The sequence below is a fragment of the Mustela nigripes genome, chromosome 5 (assembly GCF_022355385.1).
Source record: "Mustela nigripes isolate SB6536 chromosome 5, MUSNIG.SB6536, whole genome shotgun sequence".
NCBI classification, from domain to species: Eukaryota; Metazoa; Chordata; class Mammalia; order Carnivora; family Mustelidae; genus Mustela; species Mustela nigripes.
The window spans coordinates 60377181-60385737 of NC_081561.1; positions in this window are offsets into that span (position 1 = coordinate 60377181).

Sequence of the window (8557 nt, forward strand, 5' to 3'; positions counted from 1 at the left end):
TGAGGGACAAGGAGAGTGACGCAGGAAAGAAAGGAGAACCAACAGGAAGATGGTTTCACCAACTCGGCCACTAAATCAAAGTGATTGCTGGATCTGGGGACTGTGTCCTCAATAAACAAATTGCTTCTCAAGACCATCCTGGGAGAAGTGAGGTAATGGGAGAAGTGGAAGAAAATTACTCATTGTCTTTCACTGATCAAAATTCCACCCCACCAGGCATTATCTCCCTCACACTTACAGGTGGCATGTATGAGGGTATGCCTTAAAAATCAGACAAGTGAAACCCTTTACTGTCATTTTAGAAGAGTTTAGGGACCTAACAGTGACAATGCATGGATTGAATCCACCATGTTTAACACAAAATCGTATTTTCTAATTAGCTATTGCTAATATATAGAAAGTAGTGATACCAAGGTCCTGCCGTTCCATTCACTGAGCAATGACAGCCTAGGCTCAGTTCTCAACTAAGGACTGTCAACATTTGTCCTTGCACCCACTTTGCACACAGCTTCCGATAAAGTTATAAACCCAAGCAGAAAATGGACAATAGTTGCGTTCAGCTTGCATGTCAGGGTGGGACTGTCCTTGGCTTCAAGCTGAAAACCCGTCCCAGGTCCTCCACCTCCCAGGAGGCACTTATATCTCCATACACGGGAGTGAAATCTCTGACTGCTACCCTTATTTCTAGACTTATCTCAATGCCTAGGGGGTCTGTGGGAAAGATATATAATCATAGGGGCTCATAGGGCAGATTTATCTTGTTTTAAAGCCTAGGTCTCTTTTCTTTTTCAAGTTTTGAAAAATTATTTATTTATTTGAGAGAGAGTGGGGGAGAGGGGCAGAGGGAGAGAGAGAGAGTCTTTTTTTTTTTTTTTTTTTTTTTTTTGACAGAGAGAAAAAGAATCTTAAGCAGACTCCACACTGAACACAGAACCTCATGGGGGACTCGATCTCATAATCGTGAACCCTGACCTGAATGGAAACCAAGTTGGACACTTAAGTTGGACACTTAATTGAATGAACCAACCAGGTGCCCCTTCCCTTTTCAAATTTTTTCTGTCAAGGCTATTTGTCTGCTACTGTGTGTGTGTGTGTGTGTGTGTGTGTGTGTGTGTGTTAACCCATCTCATCATTTTCATCAGAAGTAAAGTTAGAGGAGCACCTGGGTGGCTCACTTGGTTAAGCATCCAAATCTTGGTCTGGCTCAATTCTTGATCTCGGGGTCATGAGTTCAAATCCCACACTGGGCTCCACACTGGGCTTAGAGCCTAGTTGAGAAAAAAAAAGTGTCTAGTAAGAGTTTCTTGAATTGATGACAGACAACAATTGTGACAGGATGTCAATTAGATTCTTCCTGTTGTCTTTGGAGTTTCAGCAAAGGCTTCAAAAGCAGAAAGAAACACAACAGATGCCAGGTACTGCTCACCCCCACCTCAAAGGGAGATGGGAAGAGATTGTTACCAAGTGTGCCAGCTTTACTAATGTTCTGTAGTTTGTATAAGAGAATGAGAATTGTGTTGGAGAGTTGTGTATGTTTTGAAGTTTCTCTTCTGTAGGGATTAGGGTTGTTCCCTTTACCTAAAGCCAGGTGAGTTAGAAGCCTCCACTGGCACCTCTCAGGATGTTTGTCTTATATTTCCTGGAATGGGGTTGGCAGTCCATAGGGACTGATATCCTAACTCCAACCTGATGAAGTGTGAAAGCAGGATGCAGGCTGACTGGCTTTCCTGGGATGGCAAGTAAGGTGTGTGGCATGAAGAATGAGCTGTACTGCCCTTGTCAGCAGGGCAAAGATGCAAAAGTTGTCCTGTGGGCCAAGTGCACCTAGAAGGAAATCAACCTAGAATCATTTTAAAAGGATCCTGTCAGGATGGCTAAAGTCAACCACATGAGAAACAACAGGTGTTAGTAAGGATGTGGAGAAAGGAGAACCCTCTTGAACTGTTAGTGGGAATGCAAACTGATGTAGCCACTGTGGAAAAGAGTACAGAGTTTCCTCAGAAAGTTAAAAATAGAGCTACCCTATGACCCAGCAATTGCACTACTAGGTATTTACTCAAAGAATACAAAAACGCTAATTCAAAGGGATACATGCACCCCAATGTTTATAGCAACATTAGCAACAGTAGCCAAATTATGGAAACAGCCCAGATGTCCATCGACTGATGAATGGGTAAAGAAGATGTGGTGTGAATATAAATATATACAATGGAATATTACTCAGCCATAAAAAAGAAGGAAATCTTGCCATTTGCAACAACGTGGATGGAGTTAGAGAGTATTATGCCAAGCAAAATCAGTCAGAGAAGGACAACCATATGATCTTACTCATATGTGGAATTTAAGAAACAAAACAACCGGGCACCTGGGTGGCTCAGTCAGTTAAGCATCTGCCTTTGGCTCGTGTAGTGATCCCAGGGTACTGGGATTGAGCCCCACCTTGGGCTCCTGCTCAGCAGGGAGTCTGCTTCTCCCTTTCCCTCTGCCCCTCCCTTCCACTTGTGCTCTCTCTTGCTCTCTCTCTCAGATAAATAAGAGAAATCTTAAACACACACACACACACACACACACACACACACGCAAAGCGGGAAAGAAGAGAGAGAGGCAAACCAAGAAACAGACTCTTAACTATAGACAACAAACTGATGGTTACCAGAGGGAAGGTAGGTGGGGGGAATGAGGGAAGTAGGTGGTGAGGATGAAGGGGGGCATGTATTGTGATGAGCACCAGGTGTTGTATGTAAATGCTGAAGCACTAAATTGTACACCTGAAACTAATATCACACTATATGTTAACTAAGTGGAATAAAAACTTAAAATTGATTAATTGATCAATCAAGCCTTCCCATGATGTATGCCTAGAGAGGAAAGGGACTCCAGCAGAATGAGTTTTATGTGGGATGACTCTACAAGACCAGGGGCTAGAGGTAGAAAAGTAATAGGCAGTCAGCTAGAGAAGAGACATTATCTAGGTCCCAGCAGAAGAGTCATAAAAAAGCCCACAAATGTGACATAGGAGCAAAAGAGTCAACATTTGTGTATCCTTCGTGCCCATAGGGAACCAACTTTTGAAGATGAGAGTATCCTGCATCACCCAGGAAAGACTGCCCTTTCCCTTAATCCCTTCTTTTCCTGCACCAAATGCTGGGGGAGGGCAGTTCAGAAATAGCAGCTGGCCAGTGAGAGAGGACAAATATACACTGAGGAGTAAAGGCTGGGATGTGGAGAAGCCTGGCACACCTCCCTTCAGCACAGTAAGTTTCACATCTGTAGCAGGCAAGAGCTGGGGAAGGAGAGAACCTTTAGCTTGAATGAAGTTTAGAGTTGTACTTGTTACCATGGACAAGGTATTTTCACTACTGCGGTGAGACTACTCTTGTGACTGAAAAATACTTAACAGGTGAAGGGATCTGCAAGAGGTTTCGTGCAGGGCATGGAAAGAACTATGCAGAAGGCAGATGTGAAGGGGAAGCAGGAAAGTTTTCCAATTTTATCAGATGGAGGCCAAATCCCTTGATAAAAATCATTATTCCGTATTACAGAAGGATTGAAGAGGCAAGGTTTTTTTGTTAAGAGTTTATTTACTTATTCGAAAGAGAGAGGACAGAGAGAGAGAGCACGGGCAAGGGGAGCAGCAGGCAGAGGAAAAGAGAGAAGCAGACTTCCCACTGAGTAGGAAGCCCAACCCTGGGATCACGACCAGAGCCGAAGGCAGACATTGAACCAACTGAGCCACGCAGGTGTCCCGAACAGGCAGCTCTTGATCTCGGGGTTGTGAATTTGAGCCCCACATTGGATATAGAGATTACTAAAAAATAAATAAATTTTTAAAAAATTTTTAAATGTATGGACTCCAAGTATCTGTAAATACCTATTAACATTTTCTTCAGCATGGGTGACCAAAATTCACATATAAGCTAATAAAGATAGGGTATACCCCTCTGGCAGATTTTTTATTTTTTTAAATTTTATTTTGTAAGTAATCTCTACACCCAACATGGGACATTGTTAGGGTATGGAGTCGACCACCCCTCAATTAGACAGAGAACACTCTCGATAATGCAAGTCACACAGCAAGGTTTATTTGACAAGCTTAAGCTTGGGCCCAAGTATACCTTGACACAGCGGAGTAGGGACTTGGACCCTGAGGTGACATGCTTAAGCTTGGGCCCAAGTATACCTGATGCAGCAGAGTAAGGACTTGGACCCCGACACTAGTTAAGGCAGGGGTTTTTATGGGTCATTACAAGAGGCTGGGCAGAGGGAGGAGGAGAAGTTCAGACTTTTCTGCAGTAAGCTGATTGGCTGTTCCCGGGGTGTTGCAGGGTGGGGTACTTTCTTGAAACTAAAGCAGGGTGGGGGTCCCTGGAACTAAAGTAAAGTAGGGGAAAGTTCAGCCCTTGGTCACAGGGGCCTGAGATGGCTGCCGAAGCTAAGATGGCTGTACTTATGCTAAGGCTAAACCTCAGGTGGGATGGCCTTAATTTTTCTCAGCCTCCACAACATGAACTCATGAAGTGTGATCAAGAGTAGCATGAGCCAGCCAGGTGCCCCCATATTTTAAATTATTTTTTCCTCAAAATAATTTAATGGGTATTTTATTTTATATAAGTTCAATAAATAACCCAAAAGTCAGAAAATACAAATAAGAAAAAAACAAAACCACCAAAAAACACCTTCATAATAGTCCCATTTGGGAGGTTTTACTATGGTAGGAAATTATCCGTCAAAATCTCAATGTTTTACACAACGAAGCTTTATTTCATGCTCATGGTATATGTTCTACTCAGGGTAGCGTGTAGTGACTGCTCTACTCAGTCACTCAGGGACTCAAATTGACAAGCTGTACCATCTGGAACATGTGGCTTCCTTAGTTGTCCCAGCAAGGGAGGAGAGAACATGGAAGTCTTTTAACTGTTCTTTCCTGATTGGGCCTGGAAGTGCTTCCATTCACAGTCTGTAGTGGATAGAAATAGTCACATTGCCCCCTTTCTGATAGAGGGAATGGAGTAGCCTTCTTTGTGCCCCAAATGAGAGGAAACACAGATGTCAATGTTCCCGGCTAAGGTCTGTCAGATTCCCAGATCTCCTAATCTCACTAAGCCAGAAATGACTAAAATCATCTCATCCAGACTATTTTATTATTTCAGATTTATTTATTTATTTGAGAGAGAGAGAGAGAGAGAGAGCAAGCAAGCAGCGGGAGGGGCAGAGGGAGAGGGAGAAGGAGTCTCAGGCAGATTCTGCTCTGAGCAGAGAGCCCCAGGCTGGACTGGATTTCACCGTCCTGACCTAAAACCCAAAAGTCAGATGCCCCAACTGCACTACGCAGGCACTCCTAGACTATTTTATATGGCAGCTCAGCTTACATACACTGTCACCCTTTAGTTGTTACTGTAAGGTTTTACAGGTGAGATATACACCACACCAGGCAAGATAGGCACAAGGCAAGGTTTATTAAAGGCGCCCTTGGGCGAGGTTCCGCGACTCAGGAGAAGAGAGTTGGGGAAGTGGTGCCCGGGAAGGGGTCAAGTGGGTCTGTTATTTGGGTTAAGACAAGGCATAGGTTCACAGCCATATAAAGTAAGGTTCATATAAAGTCGGTTCACAACTATATATGGTAAGGTATTTGGTGGTTGGAGGGTAGGGGGAGTCCTGACGTTGCTGTTCCTTTCATAGGTATCGGTTTACTTACGGTGACGTGTCCTCAGCATATGTCCTTCTGGCGGGAGAGTCATAAGGGAAGAGGTCGGCCATTTTATTGTTCCTCCTGCATTCCCAGAGCCGCGGACCCAACAGTTACCTAACCAGGTTCATTTTGCCCCATGTACAGCAAGCCAATCACTGAGACTTGCAGGTAGATGGCAGAGAAAGGAATTTATTTGCAAGGCAGCCAAGCATGGAGACGGGAGAACCAGTCTCAAAGCTCCCTTCCTCTGCGAAGGAGTCTTGAGCATTTATGGGATTTTAGGGAGAACATGGGTGAATGGGATTGGAAGTTAGAAAGGGTGATGAAAGGTCAAGGAATTGTTGATCTACACAGGCGCAGTGCATCGTCATGCCTGTTCAGAGATGGTGTATTGACATGATCAGAGGGCGGAGATTTCAGTCTCTTCCATGTCAAAAGGTCACCTGTGGACATTTGCGCAGGCCCAGTAAGAAGTTTTTGACAACTGAAGCAACTATCATGTGACTTATACCTCAGGGAGCTTTCCTCATAGAAGCAGTCCTCCATCCTTACGATGTGTTCCATGGGCTGCCTGTTGTTTGGAAGCAGGCGGTTAGAAAGTTCATTGTTTGAAAAAATGGGTCATAGGTGATGGTTTGACCAGGAGTCTTCCCCATTTCACTCTGACAGGCCTTTTACGTTACTTAGCTGGTGTGCCGAGTGGAGGTCTCTGTTGCATAGGACACATTATGAAATATGTTCTAAACTATACAGAAACCTTACATACAACTCATACGTTCTGGTTAAGAGCCATCACTTTTTCGGTGATGTCTATCATTGATACTGGTATTTTATTTTTTCACAAAGAAATCCCATTAACAAAATCTTTTATTTTTTTTAATATTTTATTTATTTGACAGAGATCACAAGTAGGCAGAGAAGCAGGCAAACACAGAGAGGGAGAAGCAGGCTCCCCACTGAGTAGAGAGCCCGATGCAGGGCTCGATTCCAGGACCTTGAGATCATGACCTGAGCAGAAGGCAGAGGCTTAACCCAGTGAACCACCCGGGCACCCCAACGAAATCTCTTTACTGTTAAATTACACAACTAAAAGAAAACAACAGAAGTGGACTGAGATGTGAATGATGAGCATTTGCCAGGTTTCTTTCATTCCCTCACTGTTGCAGTATACACTATACTGGTAATACCAATTCATGTTTGAACAAAGTTGACTATCCATCCATGAAAAGTGATTTTAGATTTTAACTTAATAGAATGATTATGTAAGGATTCATTCATACATAAAATTCCAGATAAACTAACCTCGGAAAACAAAATCATTTAAGTGTTAAAATATACATGGTATATTGATAATCTTGACATGATGAAGCCTTAAGACGTGAAACCCAAAAGTCAAGGATCAAAAATGCAAATGCTGGGGGTGCCTGGATGGGTCAGTTAGTTGTCTGCCTTTGGATCAGGTCATGATCTTCCCCTCCTAGGATCCAGTCCTGCCTCTGTCTTCTTGCTCAGCAGGGAGTCAGCGTCTCTGTCTGCCTGCTGCTCCCCCACTTGTGCTTTTTCTCTCTCTCTGGCAGATAAACAGGTAAAATATTTTTTTTAAATGTACTTTGTTGTTACTGAGCTATGTTATAAGCAAATGTCATTATACAAACATGTAATATTGGATATATTTTAGATTTAATATGGAAACATAAATTATGGGGCGCCTGGGTGGCTCAGTTGATTGGGCAATTGCCTTCAGCTCAGGTCATGAGCCCAGAGTTCCAGGATCAAGTCCTGTACGGGGCTCCCAGCTCCACTGGAAGGCTGCTGCTCCCTCTGACCTCCCCTCTCACACTCTCCCTTTCTCTCTCTCTCAAATAAATAGAAATTTTAAAAAGAAAAGAAACATAAATTAGAAAATGGAAATTTTGTGGTTAAAAAAAATTTGTTCTGCCTTTGCTTTGGAATTAGAAACTTGATTTTCTTACCAATTTCAAATTTTGTGTTTCTAGTGGAGAGATGAAAATCATCAAGCCACTGTTTTGTTTGGAAGAGTTTGATTAGGGTCAACTTTTTTTTCATGTTTTTGACCACTGTTTTTCTTCTTTTGTGTGTTGACTTTTTCTTGACTTTTGCAGGCTAAAACTGGGGACTACTACAGCCAGGCGTCCAGGGAAATTCTGGTCATAGACTGGAGGTTCCGAATCGCTCACAAAGGGTCATGCTACAGACCCTTTGGCAGTGAGTGACTCTCCCCACGACCAGAAGTATTCCGGTTGAGAGAGCCAACAATTTACTCTGATGTCTGCTCTGGGTTTGACTCTTGGCCCCTCAACCCATCCCCATTCTGCATTATCCTGTCCTCAATTTGAGTCGCCAGAATTCAGGAGAAATGGAAAGTAAAATGATGGCTGAGGCTCCTGTGGGGCCCGGGGCGTTGGTGGTCATTCTTGCTGTACCTGCGCCATACCTAATGTTTTAGGGGTTATTTGTATCCCATAACTTATAACGACTTATTGTCCCCACGTAAATTAGCAGGTTTAGGGAACAGGGCGAAGATGCTCCCGCGATGTTCCCAGGCTTCGAGCACCCCTGGAAAACCCTGTTTAGCTCCCGCTAACCCCGTCTCTTCCGCCAGGGCCTACCTGCGCGGAGGCCCTCCAGGTCACGTGGCCACCGGGGGAGGGGAAGTGGGCGGCCTTCCCGCCGCCATCTTGCCGGCTTGGGGCGGAGCGTGCCGGGCGCAGGTCGCGCGCTCCGCTTCCCCTCCCCTCGGCCTGCCTCGCTCAGGCTTCTGCGCTCCTCCCCACTTCTGGCTTCTGTGGCCGTTCCCTGAGTGGAGGAGCGGGGAGCCCCGGAGGGCGGGGGGGTGTGTCGGACGCG